The 12,450-nt window shown below is 47.3% G+C and overlaps 1 protein-coding gene across 8 annotated transcripts in view; it reads left to right on the top strand.

Moving 5' to 3' along the window:
• Positions 1 to 12,450, top strand: part of MINK1 (misshapen like kinase 1) — a 68,987-nt gene that overhangs the window by 28,926 nt on the left and 27,611 nt on the right. The window lies entirely within an intron of this gene.

Here is a 12,450-nt window from a genome sequence, read left to right as displayed (position 1 = left end):
TAGAATCTCCTGGAATGTTTAATGGACCTTTCCAGCACTGAAATTCAAGAATTATAAGACTCATCGGTCAGCAGAAAAGTGAGGATACCTTTTCCTAACCTACCTGCTTCCCCTGCAGTTTCCTCACAATCTTACTCTTTATATTTTAGCATATGTGACTCCTCAGGATGTTAATTCTCTTCTCTCCATGTTGGTGTCTGATCACCCAGAAGGTAGAGCCGGGGGCGCTTATAAATCAGGAGCATTATTTGACAGGCACTTAATAAAGACCTTGGCTATGTAATCCCAGCATTGTGGGAGGCTGAGGCGGGTGGATCACGTGAGGTCAGGAGTTCGAGACCAGCCTGGCCAACATGGCGAAATCCTGTCTCTACTAAAAATACAAAAATTAGCCAGGTATGGTTGCGCACGCCTGTAATCCCAGCTACTCAGGAGGCTGAGGCAGGAGAATCGCTTGAACCTGGGAGGCGGAGGTTGCCGTGAGCCGAGAGTTTGCCATTGCACTCTAGCCTGGGTGACAAGAGCGAAACTCCATCTCCAAAAAATAAATAAATAAAATAAAGATGCTGGCTAATATTGATAATAACAGTTTGCATTTGCTAAAGTACTTAAATAAACCTTTACTCCTCAGAGGGTTTCATCTATGTGCAAAGCCAACACCGCAGGAATTACTTTCCCCATTTGGAGCGGGTACAAAGGGAAGGGGCATGTCATTAGAGGAGCTATTGTTAGTGGAATGAGGACTGGCAGCCAGAGTTCTCATCCGCCAGCTCCAGGCCACTTCCAAGAAATGTGACCCCAAGCCTCCGGTGCTTGCCTCCTTTTGCTCATTCTGTCATCCACCCCTTTCATCCTGGATTCTACTATGACTCCAGGCCTCTCCTGCATTTCTGGATTTCCACATGCTGATTGTGAGGGACTGATGGGGTTTCTCCTTCTCTCCTTTTCCTTGCCCCACAGCCTTGGCTTACGCTTCCTAGGCTCTGAGCTTCAGTTCGTGTCCCAGCCTCCCAACCGGACAGCATTCTGGAAACAGTTTATGCATAAACGCTTGCATTTTCTCTTGGGAAATAATCAAACCTTTTGTTTCTAATCTAATCTCTGTCCTACTACTACACTGAAAGGACTTTTTAGTTTTGAGGAAAGGAGAGGAAAATGTCCGTTGATACTGGGCCCCAGGCTGCACCGTGAGAGCAGGAGTGGGTTCACTTTTGCCCCTAGTTTTTTCTCCAGGTAGGAGCTGTGGGAGGAGTCCAGGGAGCCCCTTGAGGGTCAGCAGAGCAAAGAAGCAACGGCTTAAGGCTGGTGTGTGCCTGGTTCTCCCCTGGTCAGTTCTAGGGAGCAGAGTCCGTGGTGCAGGTAGAAGGACCACGGCACTGTATCCCATAACTGTTCAGCACCAGTGCATGCCATGTGCTAGGGAGATGCTGAAGCGTTAGGCAGCACCTTCGGAAAGCTTTTGAAGCTGGGGAAACTAATACATTTGAAATAGTTAAAGGGGGATTTAAGGCAGGAGCAGAGTCTGAGGGGACAGCTCGTGCCCTCCCCTTGCCTGCCTCAGGCCACCAGCTGTGCGCCTCTTCTCTCCCTCCAGCCCTTGTTCCTCAGCTTCTTCTGAAAAGCTTTCCTTGAGCCAACCCAGCTCTGCCTTGCTCCGTCTGGCGTTTTATCATTAAATCAGCGAGGATTTGGTGACCTCGTATATACTCAGAAACATACCTGGAGCTTTGAGGGGAAAGGAGCAAACAACAGGCAGCTCCCTAGTGAGGCGAGTGCAGCATCAGGAGGATGTGCTGCTCGGGGCCAGCCTGGTATGTGACCACTGCCTTGCATTGTATGCGGAGCTATGAGAGAGGAGACATCTACCAAGAGTTTCAGCCTTAACATCACTGTTGGCTCTTCACATCTGAACAAAGCAATATGTATAATTATACATTGTAAACAACGAACGCAGGGCACAGTGCCAGGCGACATCTGTTTCCACACACACAAGAGGCTCTGTCTGTTATCCCAGAGCCCCACCCTTCAATAATGGAGTCCAACACTTTTATGGTATCTTCCAGAGCCTCTCCATCAACCAAAGATTTTTATTTATTTATTTTGAGTTGGAGTCTCACTCTGTTGCCCAAGCTGGAGTGCAGTGGCACGATCTCAGCTCACTGTAACCTCTGCCTCCTGGGTTCAAGTGATTCTCCTGCCCCAGCCTCCCTAGTAGCTGGAACTACAGGCACGCGCCACCACACCCGGATAATTTCTGTATTTTTAGTAGAGACAGTTTCACCACGTGGGCCAGGCTGGTCTCGAACTCCTGACCTCAGGATATCCACTCGCCTCAGCCTCCCAAAGTCCTGGGATTACAGGCATGAGCCACCGTGCCTGGCCCAACCAAAGATTTTACACAATTTTAGTATACGTAAAACGTGAGGAGATAAGACAACGCTTAGTAATAGAAGCGCTAGTGAATGAGACAAAGCAGCCGCAGACTGTTACCCCACATGCTCACGATGCAACAACAGTCGTTTTGTGTGTGTGATAGATTCAGAGCTGCACAGATAAAATACTGCTGCTTTCATTCAGGCACCCGTCTCAGTGCGAGGCTGCCTCACTCTCATTCTATGTGTACCCAAGTACCACGTAGAAATGGCTCCTGCCCTTAATGAGCTTCTGTTCTACTTGTGGAGATGAGGCTCAGCCCTGTGAAAGGTTTAATAGAGATGTTGTGGTCTGGCTTGTTGGGTTGGAAGGAATCTGCTCCAGCTAAATCAAATAAAGGGGTAGATGCAGCAGAGACTCAAGAACCGGCTACATGCATTCAAACCCTGGCTCTGCCACTGAAATAACTGTTTGACCTTAGCAAGTTATTTACCTTCCCTGAGCCTGTTTCCTCCTCTGTAAAGTGACAGTAATAATAATATCTACCTCATGGAGTTAGGTGAGGATTAAATTAGTTGGTGTGTGGGCCGGGCATGGTGGCTCCAACCTGTAATCCCAGCACTTTGGGAATCCAAGGCAGGCGGATCACCTGAGGTCAGGAGTTCAAGAACAGCCAGGCCAACATGGCAGAACTCCGTCTCTACTAAAAATACAAAAATTAGCCTGGCATGGTAGCTGGCACCTGTAATCCTAGCTACTGGGAGGCTGAGGCAGGAGAATTGCTTGAATCCAGGAGGTAGAGGTTGCAGTGAGCCAAGATCACACCATTGCACTCCAGCCTGGGCGACCATGAGACTCCGTTTCAAAAAAAAAAATTGGTTGGTACGTGTAAAACACTTAGAACAGTGCCAGACTGTCCATATTTTTTACTGAAAGTCAAGACCCTTCTTCAAAGGGTGTGGTGACTCACACCTGTAATTCTAGCACTTTGGGTGTCCAAGGCAGCCGGATTGCTTGAGCCCAGGAATTCAATACCAGCCTGGGCAACATATTGAGACCCCTGTCTCTACAAAAAAGTTTTTAAAAAGTAGCTGGGCATGATGGTGAGTGCTTGTGGTTCCAGCTACTCAGGAAGCTGAGGTGGGAGAACTGCCTGAACCTAAGAGGTTGAGGCTGCAGTGAGCTATGATTGGACCACTGCACTCCAGCCTGGGCAACATTGCAAGACCCTGCCTCACAAAACAAAAACCAAAAAAAATCCTTCTCACTTCACATGCCAAGGGAAAAAAAAGAGAAAAGAAAAAGAATCTTGTTGGAACCTAGGCACCTGAATGGCAGCATAGACAGTTCCTTGGAATTGGAACCATAGGGTGGTTCTGGGTTAATGGTAACACCAGGGGATAGCTAGAGTCAGTTGGTCACTGTCCCGCTTCTGTCTCCCCCTGCAGCTCCCATGCCCTCTCCTTCCATGTCTACTCTCTGTGCTCTCTGTGTACAGTCTGGCCGCTCTGCCCACTCGTGGCCTCTGCTTTCCTTTACCTGAGATAATAATGGGCTCTCCAGCCTTGACTCTCCATGCACTGTCTGGCATCTCCCCTTTTATTTGAAGTGGCTGAAGAGGAAGTTTGCCTTAGGTTACCTTTTTTCCTTCAGTTTTGGACTGGCTCCCTGGGGTCAGGAACTCATTTCTTAAACTTTTGCTGGGGCTAGAAAGGGGAAGAAATGGTTGAAAACACGGTCCTTTGGGCAACAGGAGGTATGAACCAGGCAAAGCACACTGCAGGCCTTGAGGTCAAATTTTCAGGTCAAATCTCGGCTCCACCACTTCCTAGCTGTGTGTAATCCTGGGCAAGTCATTAAATTGTTGTAAACTTTTTCACCTGTGAAATGAGTCTAACAATAGTACCCACTTCAAAGTTTGTCATGTGAGATTATAATTCTAAAGCGCCCCGCAGTACCAGGAACAAATAAAATGCTCAAAAATTGCTAACTGTCTCATTATTATTGTTTTATTATTTTTGAGGCGGAGTCTCACTGTGTCACCCAGGGTGGAGTGCAGTGGCGCAATCTCGGCTCACTGCAACCTCCACCTCTCGGGTTCAAGAGATTCTCCTACCTCAGCCTCCCAAGTAGTGGGGATTACACGTGTGTGCCACCACACCAGCTAATTTTTCTATTTTTAGTAGAGATAGGGTTTCAGGCTGCTCTCGAACTCCTGACCTCAAAAGATCCTCGGCCTAGCTGTGTCATTATTAAAGGGCTATGGAGGCCGGGCGTGGTGGCTCACTCCTATAATCCCAGAACTTTGGGAGGCTGAGGTGGGCAGATCACCTGAGGTCGGGTGTTCGAGATCAGCCTGACCAAAATGGAGAAACCCCGTCTCTACTAAAAATACAAAATTAGCCGGGCGTGGTGGCACATGCCTGTAATCCTAGCTACTCGGGAGGCTGGGGCCGGAGAATCGCTTGAACCTGGGAGGCGGAAGTTGCGGTGAGCCGAGATCTCACCCTTGCACTCCAGCCTGGGCGACTAAGAACGAAACTCCGTCTTAAAAAAAATAATAATTAGGCCGGGCACGGTGGCTCAAGCCTGTAATCCCAGCACTTTGGGAGGCCGAGACAGGCGGATCACGAGGTCAGGAGATCGAGACCATCCTGGCTAATACGGTGAAACCCCGTCTCTACTAAAAAATGCAAAAAACTAGCCAGTCGAGGTGGCGGGCACCTATGGTCCCAGCTACTCGGGAGGCTGAGGCAGGAGAATGCGTAAATCCGGGAGGCGGAGCTTGCAGTTAGCTGAGATCCGGGCACTGCACTCCAGCCTGGGCAACAGAGTGAGACTCCTTCTCAAAAAAATAATAATAATAATAATAATTAAATTAATTAATTAAATAAAGGACTATGGGGGCCAGGTCTGGTGGCTCATGCCTATAATCCCTGTACTTTGGGAAGCCAAGGCGGGTGGATCACCTGAGGTCAGGAGTTCAAGACCAGCCTGGCCAACATGGTGAAACCCCCATCTCTACTAAAAATACAAAAGTTAGTCGGGCATGGTGGTAGGTGCCTGTAATCCTGGCTACTTGGGAGGCTGAGGCAGGAGAATCGCTTGAACCCGGGAGGTGGAGGTTGCAGTGAGCTGAGATCGTGCCATTGGACTCCAGCCTGGGCGACAAGAGTGAGACTCCGTCTCAAAAAAAAAAAAGAAGTCTATGGGGAGAGTGGACAACGAGGGTGATCTCTGAGATGGCCGATATGGGCAAGCTCCTGAAGTAGTAAAGATCAAGGCCGGAAGGATGGGGCAGATTGCAGCACTCATTGTTCAGAGGAGGGTACTGGAAAGGCGGGTAGACCACCACAGCTTGAATACATCTTCTTCAAAAGAACCTTTTCCTGGCTCCCCAGGCTCAGTCAGGTGTGCTCTCTTGGCACGCTGCACTTCACAGCACATAAGACAGACCAGAGCTCTTTCCGTGACCAAAACCTTCCTTCCTCCTTTTCGGTCCAAGAGACACACTTGGCAGCAGCAGGAGGAGTGTCACTCCATACTTTTTTATTTTTATCTTTACTTTTTTATCTTTTCTGTTTTACATGAGATGTGTATTTAAATAACCAGACGCTGGACTAGAGGGGGAAAGTTTCAAGGATTTTTTTTTCTCCCCTTTTTCTCAGAAGGACAAATTTCACTATGTGGAACAGCTATGTAGAAAAAAATGATGAAATTGTGATCTATGGAAAAAACATTAAAATAGGCTAGGCATGGTGGCTGACACCTGTAATCTCAGCACTTTGGAAGACGGAGGCAGGAGGATCGCTTGAGCCCAGAAGTTCAAGACCAGCCTGATCAACACAGGGAGACCCGTCTCTACCAAAAAAAATAGCCAGTAACCAGGCAGAGTGGTGTTTGCGCTTATAGTCCCAGTTACCTGGTAGGCTGGGGCAGGAGGATCGCTTGAGTCCAGGAGTTCGAGGCTACAGTGAGCTATGGTTGTGTCACTGCACTCCAGCCTATGGGACAGAGCGAGACCCTGTCTCAAAAAAGAAACAATACATTGGTTTGTGGCATCTGAGATGCAACGAAAGAAAGAAAGAAAACGAAGACACGCCACAGCTGTAATTACACAATTAATTGTAGAGGTTGTTAACATGTGCCTCTCTCCTCAGAACGTAAACACCAGTAAGGTAGGGACTGCTTCAGTTACTCACTATTCTATTCCCCAGCTTAGCCCAGTTTCTGGCACACAATAGGAAGGAATAAATAGTCATTGGGTTGACAGCCTCATGGAGTGTGGACCTGAGCATTTGGAATGATAGAGTTAGAAAGTTTTCAGGCCAGGCGCGGTGGCTCACACCTGTAATCCCAGCACTTTGGGAGGCCGAGACGGGCAGATCACAAGGTCAGGAGATCAAGACCATCCTGGCCAACATGGTGTAACACTGTCTCTACTAAAAATACAAAAAATTAGCTGGGCGTGGTGGGGTGTGCCTGTAGTCCCAGTTACTTGGGAGGCTGAGGCAGGAGAATCGCTTGAACCAGGAAGTCGGAGGTTGCAGTGAGCTGAGATCACACCACTGAACTCCAGACTGGTGACACAGTGAGACTCCGTCTCAAAACAAAACAAAACAAAACAAAACAAAACAAAAAGCTATCTTACTGAAAGGGAACTTAGAGAAGTTAAGTGACTGGTCCTTAAACACACAACCTATTAGCAGCAGAGCCAAGAATAAGAAACCAAATTGTGAGCAACATAGTGAGACCCTGATTCTACACACACAAAAAAGTAGCCAGGCATGATGGCTCATGCCTGTAGTCCCAGCTGCTTGGGAGGCTGAAGTAGGATTGCTTCAGCACAGCAGTCTGAGACTGCAGTGAGCCATGATTCTGGCACTGCACTCCAGCCTGGGTGACAGAGCAACACTGCATCTCAATTAAAATACAAAAAACTAGATCAGGTGCGGTGGCTCATGCCTATAATCCCAGCATTTTGGGAGGCCAAGGTGGGCAGATCACCTAAGGTCAGGAGTTCAAGACCAGCCTGGTCAACATGGTGAAACCCCGTCTCTACTAAAAATACAAAAATTAGCTGGGCATGGTGGCACGCACCTGTAATCCCAGCTACTCGGGAGGCTGAGGCAAGAGAATAGTTTGAACTGGGAGACAGAGGTTGCAGTGAGCTGAGATCGCACCATTGCACTCCAGCCTGGGTGACAAGAGCAAGACTCTCTCAAAAAAAAAAAAAAATTGCCTAACTTTTAATCATATGAATTATATTTTATTGTCTACTGTGTTTGTCTTGGAATTTATTTATTTTTTTTTTTTGAGATGAAGTTTTGCTGGAGTGCAGTGGCAGGATCTCGGCTCACGGCAAGCTCCACCTCCCGGGTTCACGCCATTCTCCTGCCTCAGCCTCCCAAGTAGCTGGGACTACAGGTGCCTGTCACCACGCCTGTCTAATTTTTTGTATTTCTTTTTTAGTAGAGACGGGGTTTCGCCGTGTTAGCCAGGGTGGTCTCAGTCTTCTGACCTCATGATCCACCCGCCTCGGCCTCCCAAAGTGCTGGGATTACAGCGGTGAGCCATCACGCCCAGCCTGTCTTGGAATTTTTAAATATGTTATTAGATGAGAAGCACTTTATAGATTCCTTTCCATATTAGTAGGGTAGCTTGCTTTTTTTTTTTTTTTTTTTTTTTTTTGGGTTTAGACAGAGTCTCACTGTGTCGCCCAGGCTTAAGTGCAGTGATACAATCTTGGTTCACTGCAACCTCCACCTCCCCAGTTTAAGCAGTTCTCCTGCCTCAGCCTCCCAAGTAGCTGGAGTTACAGGCATGCACCACCACACCTAATTTTTGTATTTTTAGTAGAGATGGGGTTTCACCATGTTGGTGAGGCTGGTTTTGAACTCTTGACCTCAGGTGATCTGCCCACCTCCCAAAGTGCTGGGATTACAGGTGTGAGCCACTACACCAAGCTGATATTAGTAGGGTAGCTTTCTTAGAATAGAATCTGTCATTAATAATAACTTACTGTCCAGGCACGGTGGTGCACGTATGTAATCCCAGCCCTTTGGGAAGCCGAGGCAGGTGGATCATTTGAGCCCTGGAGTTTGAGACCAACCTGGTCCACATAATGAGACTGCATATCTACAAAAAAATTTAAAAATTAGCTGAGTATTGTGGTCCGTACCTGTGATCACAACTGCTCAGGAGGCTGCGGTGGGAGGATCATTTGAGCCCAGGAGGTCAAGGCTGCAGTGAATTGTGATCATGCCACTGCACTCTAGCCTAGGCAGCAGAGTGAGACTCTGTTTCAAGATGATGATAATAATAATAAACTCGGCGCGGTGGCTCACGCCTGTAATCCCAGCACTTTGGGCGGCTAGAGGCGGGCGGATCACGAGGTCAGGAGATCGAGACCATCCTGGCCAACGTAGTGAAACCCCATCTCTACTAAAAATACAGAAAATTAGCCAGGCGTGGTGGCGGGCGCCTGTAGTCCCAGCTGCTTGGGAGGCTGAGGCGGAAGAATGGCATGAACCTGAGAGGCGGAGCTTGCAGTGAACCCAGATCGCGCCACTGCACTCCAGCCTGGGCAACAGAGCGAACTCTGTCTCAAAATAGATAGATAGATAGATAGATAGATAGATAGATAGATAGATAGATAGATAATAAACTAAACACTACAGTAGGTGCTCTTAGGATTTTTTTTTTTTTTTTTTTTTTTGCCAGGGTCTTGCTCTGTCATCCAGGCTGGAGTGCAGTGGCATGACCACAACTCACCGGAGGTTCAACCTCCTCCTCGCCTCAAGTGATCCTCCTATCTCAGTCTCCTGAGTGGCTCATACCTGTAATCTCGGGGTTACAGGTATGAGCCACCATGTCCTGCATCTTAGGATTTTTTAAAATGCGTTAAAAAAATAGATACACGGTCAGGTACAATGGCTCACGCTTGTAATCCCAACACTTTGAGAGGCTGAGGCAGGAGGATCACTTCAGCCCAGGAGTTTGAGACCAGCCTGGGCAACACAGTGAGACCCAGCTCTAAAAAAGAATAATAATTAAATTTCTTTTTTTTTTTTTTTTTTTTTTTTTTTTTGAGACGGAGTCTCACTCTGCCGCCCAGCCTGGAGTGCAGTGGCCGGATCTCGGCTCACTGCAAGCTCCGCCTCCCGGTTTACGCCATTCTCCTGCCTCAGTCTCCCGAGTAGCTGGGACTACAGGCGCCTGCCACCTCGCCCGGCTAGTTTTTTTTTTTGTATTTTTAAAAATTGGGCCAGGTGCAGTGGCTCACGCCTATGATCCCAGCACTTTGGGGGGCTAAGGTGGGTGGATCACCTGAGGTTAGGAGTTTGAGGCCAGCCTGGCTAACATGGCAAAACCCCATCTCTACTAAAATTACAAAAATTAGCCAGGTATGGTGGTCACAGCTAGTTGCGAGGCTGGTAATCACAGCTACTCTTGAGGCTGAGGCAGGAGAATCGCTTTAATCTGGAAGGCGGAGGTGGCGGTGAGCCGAGATGGCACCATTGCACTCCAGCCTGGGTGACAGAGTGAGACTCTGTCTCCAAAAAAGAAAAAAAAGTAATTGATACATAATTATACATATTGATGGAATATGTGATCTTTTGATACATGCATACTATGTATAATGATTAAGTCAACATAATTTGGATATCCGTTACCTCAAACACTTATTTGATTTTGTTGAGAACATTCCATATCTTCTAGCTCTTTGTTTTAATTTTTTATTTTTATTTTATCTTTAGACAGAGTCTCGCTCTGTTGCTCAGGCTGGAGTGCAATGGCATGATCTCGGCTCACTGCAACCTCCATCTTCCAGGTTCAGGTGATTCTTCTGCCTCAGCCTCCCGAGTAGCTGGAGCTACAGGCATGCGCCACCATGCCCAGCTAATTTTTGTATTTTTAGTAGAGATAGGGTTTCACCCAACTGGCCAGGCTGGTCTCCAACTCCTGACCTCAGGTGATCCACCCTTGACCTCCCAAAGTGCTGGGATTACAGGCGTGAGCCACCGCACCCGACCCTCTTCTAGCTCTTTTTAAATTTACAATAAAGTATTCATAACTGTGGTTACCCTACTGTGCTGTCAGACACTAGAACCTTCTAGTGTTTCTTCTATCCACCTGTATTTCTGAATCCATTAACCAGCCTGTCTTCATCCCCCTGCCCTTCTCAGCTTCTGGCAACCCCAGTTTGACTCTCCACCTCCTTGAGACCAGCTCTTTCTAGTCCCCACATATGAGAGAGTGCATGTAATGTTTGTGTTTCTATGCCTGGTGTATTTCACTTAACAGAATATCCTCTAGGCTGATCCATGTTGCTGCAGGTGAACCGATTTCATTACTTTTTATGGCCGAATAACATTCCATCTATATTCCATATAACATTCCACATAGATATGCAATATTTTATGTATGCATTTATTTAATTTAACTCTATATCTTGGCTGTTATGACTAGTGCTATAATAAATATAGGAGTATAGATGTCTCCCCATGTGCTGATTTCTTGTTTTTTTTTTTTCTTTTTTTGTGAGACAGGGTCTCACCCTGTTGCCCAGGTTGGAGTGCAGTGGCATGATCATGACTGACTGCATGCAGCCTCAAACTCCTGGGCTCAAGCAGTCCTCCCACCTCAGCCTCCTAAGTAGCTGGTAGCACAGGTGCACACTGCCACACCTGGCTATTTATTTATTTATTTATTTTTGAGATGGAGTCGCGCTCTGTCGCCCAGGCTGGAGTGCAGTGGCGCGATCTCTGCTCCCTGCAACTCCTGGGGTTCACGCCATTCTCCTGCCTCAGCCTTCCGAGTAGCTGGGACTACAGGAGCCCGCCACCACACCTGGCTAATTTTTTTGTATTTTTATTAGAGACGGGGTTTCACCATGTTAACCAGGATGGTCCCAATCTCCTGACCACGTGATCTGCCTGCCTTGGCCTCCCGAAGTGTTGGGATTACAAGTGTGAGCCACTGGGCCCAGCCTAATGTTTTAATTTTTTAATTATTATTTAATTATTTTTGAGACAGAGTTTCACTCCTATCGCCCAGGCTGGAGTGCAATGGCACGATCTCGGCTCACTGTAACTTCCACCTCCAGGGTCAAGCAATTCTGCCTCAGCCTCCCAAGTAACTGGGACTACAGGTGCATACCACCACGTCCAGCTAATTTTTTGTACCTTTTGTAGAGACAGGGTCTCGCCGTGTTGCTCAGGGTGGCCTCTAACTCCTAGACTCAGTGATCCTCCTGCCTCTTTCTCCCACAGTGCTCACATTACAGGTGTGGGCCACTGTACCTGACAATTTTTTCTCTTTTGGATGTATACCCAGCAGTGACATTGCCTGATCTTGTGATAGTTCTATTTTCAGTTTTTTGAGGAACCTGCATGCTGTTGTCCATAGAGGCTGTACTAATTTAGATTCCCACCAACAGTGTAAGAGTTCCCCTTTCTCTATATCCTTGGCAGCATCTCTTTTTTTTTTTTTTTTTTGTCTTTTAAACATTATTTTATTTGTATTTATTCATTTTTATTTTATATTTGTGTATGTATGTATTTATTTATTTTATTTTTTATTTATTTATTTTTTTTGAGACAGAGTCTCGCTCTGTCTCCCAGGCTGGAGTGCAGTGGCTCACTGCAAGCTCCCCCTCCAGGGTTCACACCATTCTCCTGCCTCAGCCTCCTGAGTAGCTGGGACTACAGGCGCCCGCCACCACGCCTGGCTAATTTTTTGTATTTTTAGTAGAGATGGGGTTTCACCATGTTAGCCAGGATGGTCTCGATCTCCTGACCTCATGATCCGCCTGCCTCGGCCTCCCAAAGTGTTGGGATTGCAGGCGTGAGCCACCGGGCCCCGCCAATTTTTTTTTTTTTTTGAGACTATTTTATTTTTTGTAGAGGAGTGGTTTCACTATGTTGCCCAGGCATGTCTTGAACTCCTGGGCTCAAGTAATCCTCCCACCCCAGCCTCCCAAAGTGTTGAGATTACAGTTACAGGTGTGAGCCACTATGCCCAGCCTTTTTGTCTTTTGATAATAACCCTTTAACTGGGGTGAGATGCTATCTC

The sequence above is a fragment of the Rhinopithecus roxellana genome, chromosome 19 (assembly GCF_007565055.1).
Source record: "Rhinopithecus roxellana isolate Shanxi Qingling chromosome 19, ASM756505v1, whole genome shotgun sequence".
Classification (NCBI taxonomy): domain Eukaryota; kingdom Metazoa; phylum Chordata; class Mammalia; order Primates; family Cercopithecidae; genus Rhinopithecus; species Rhinopithecus roxellana.
The sequence above is the reverse complement of the archived record's forward strand: the minus strand, read 5'-3'. Positions and strand labels throughout refer to the sequence as shown.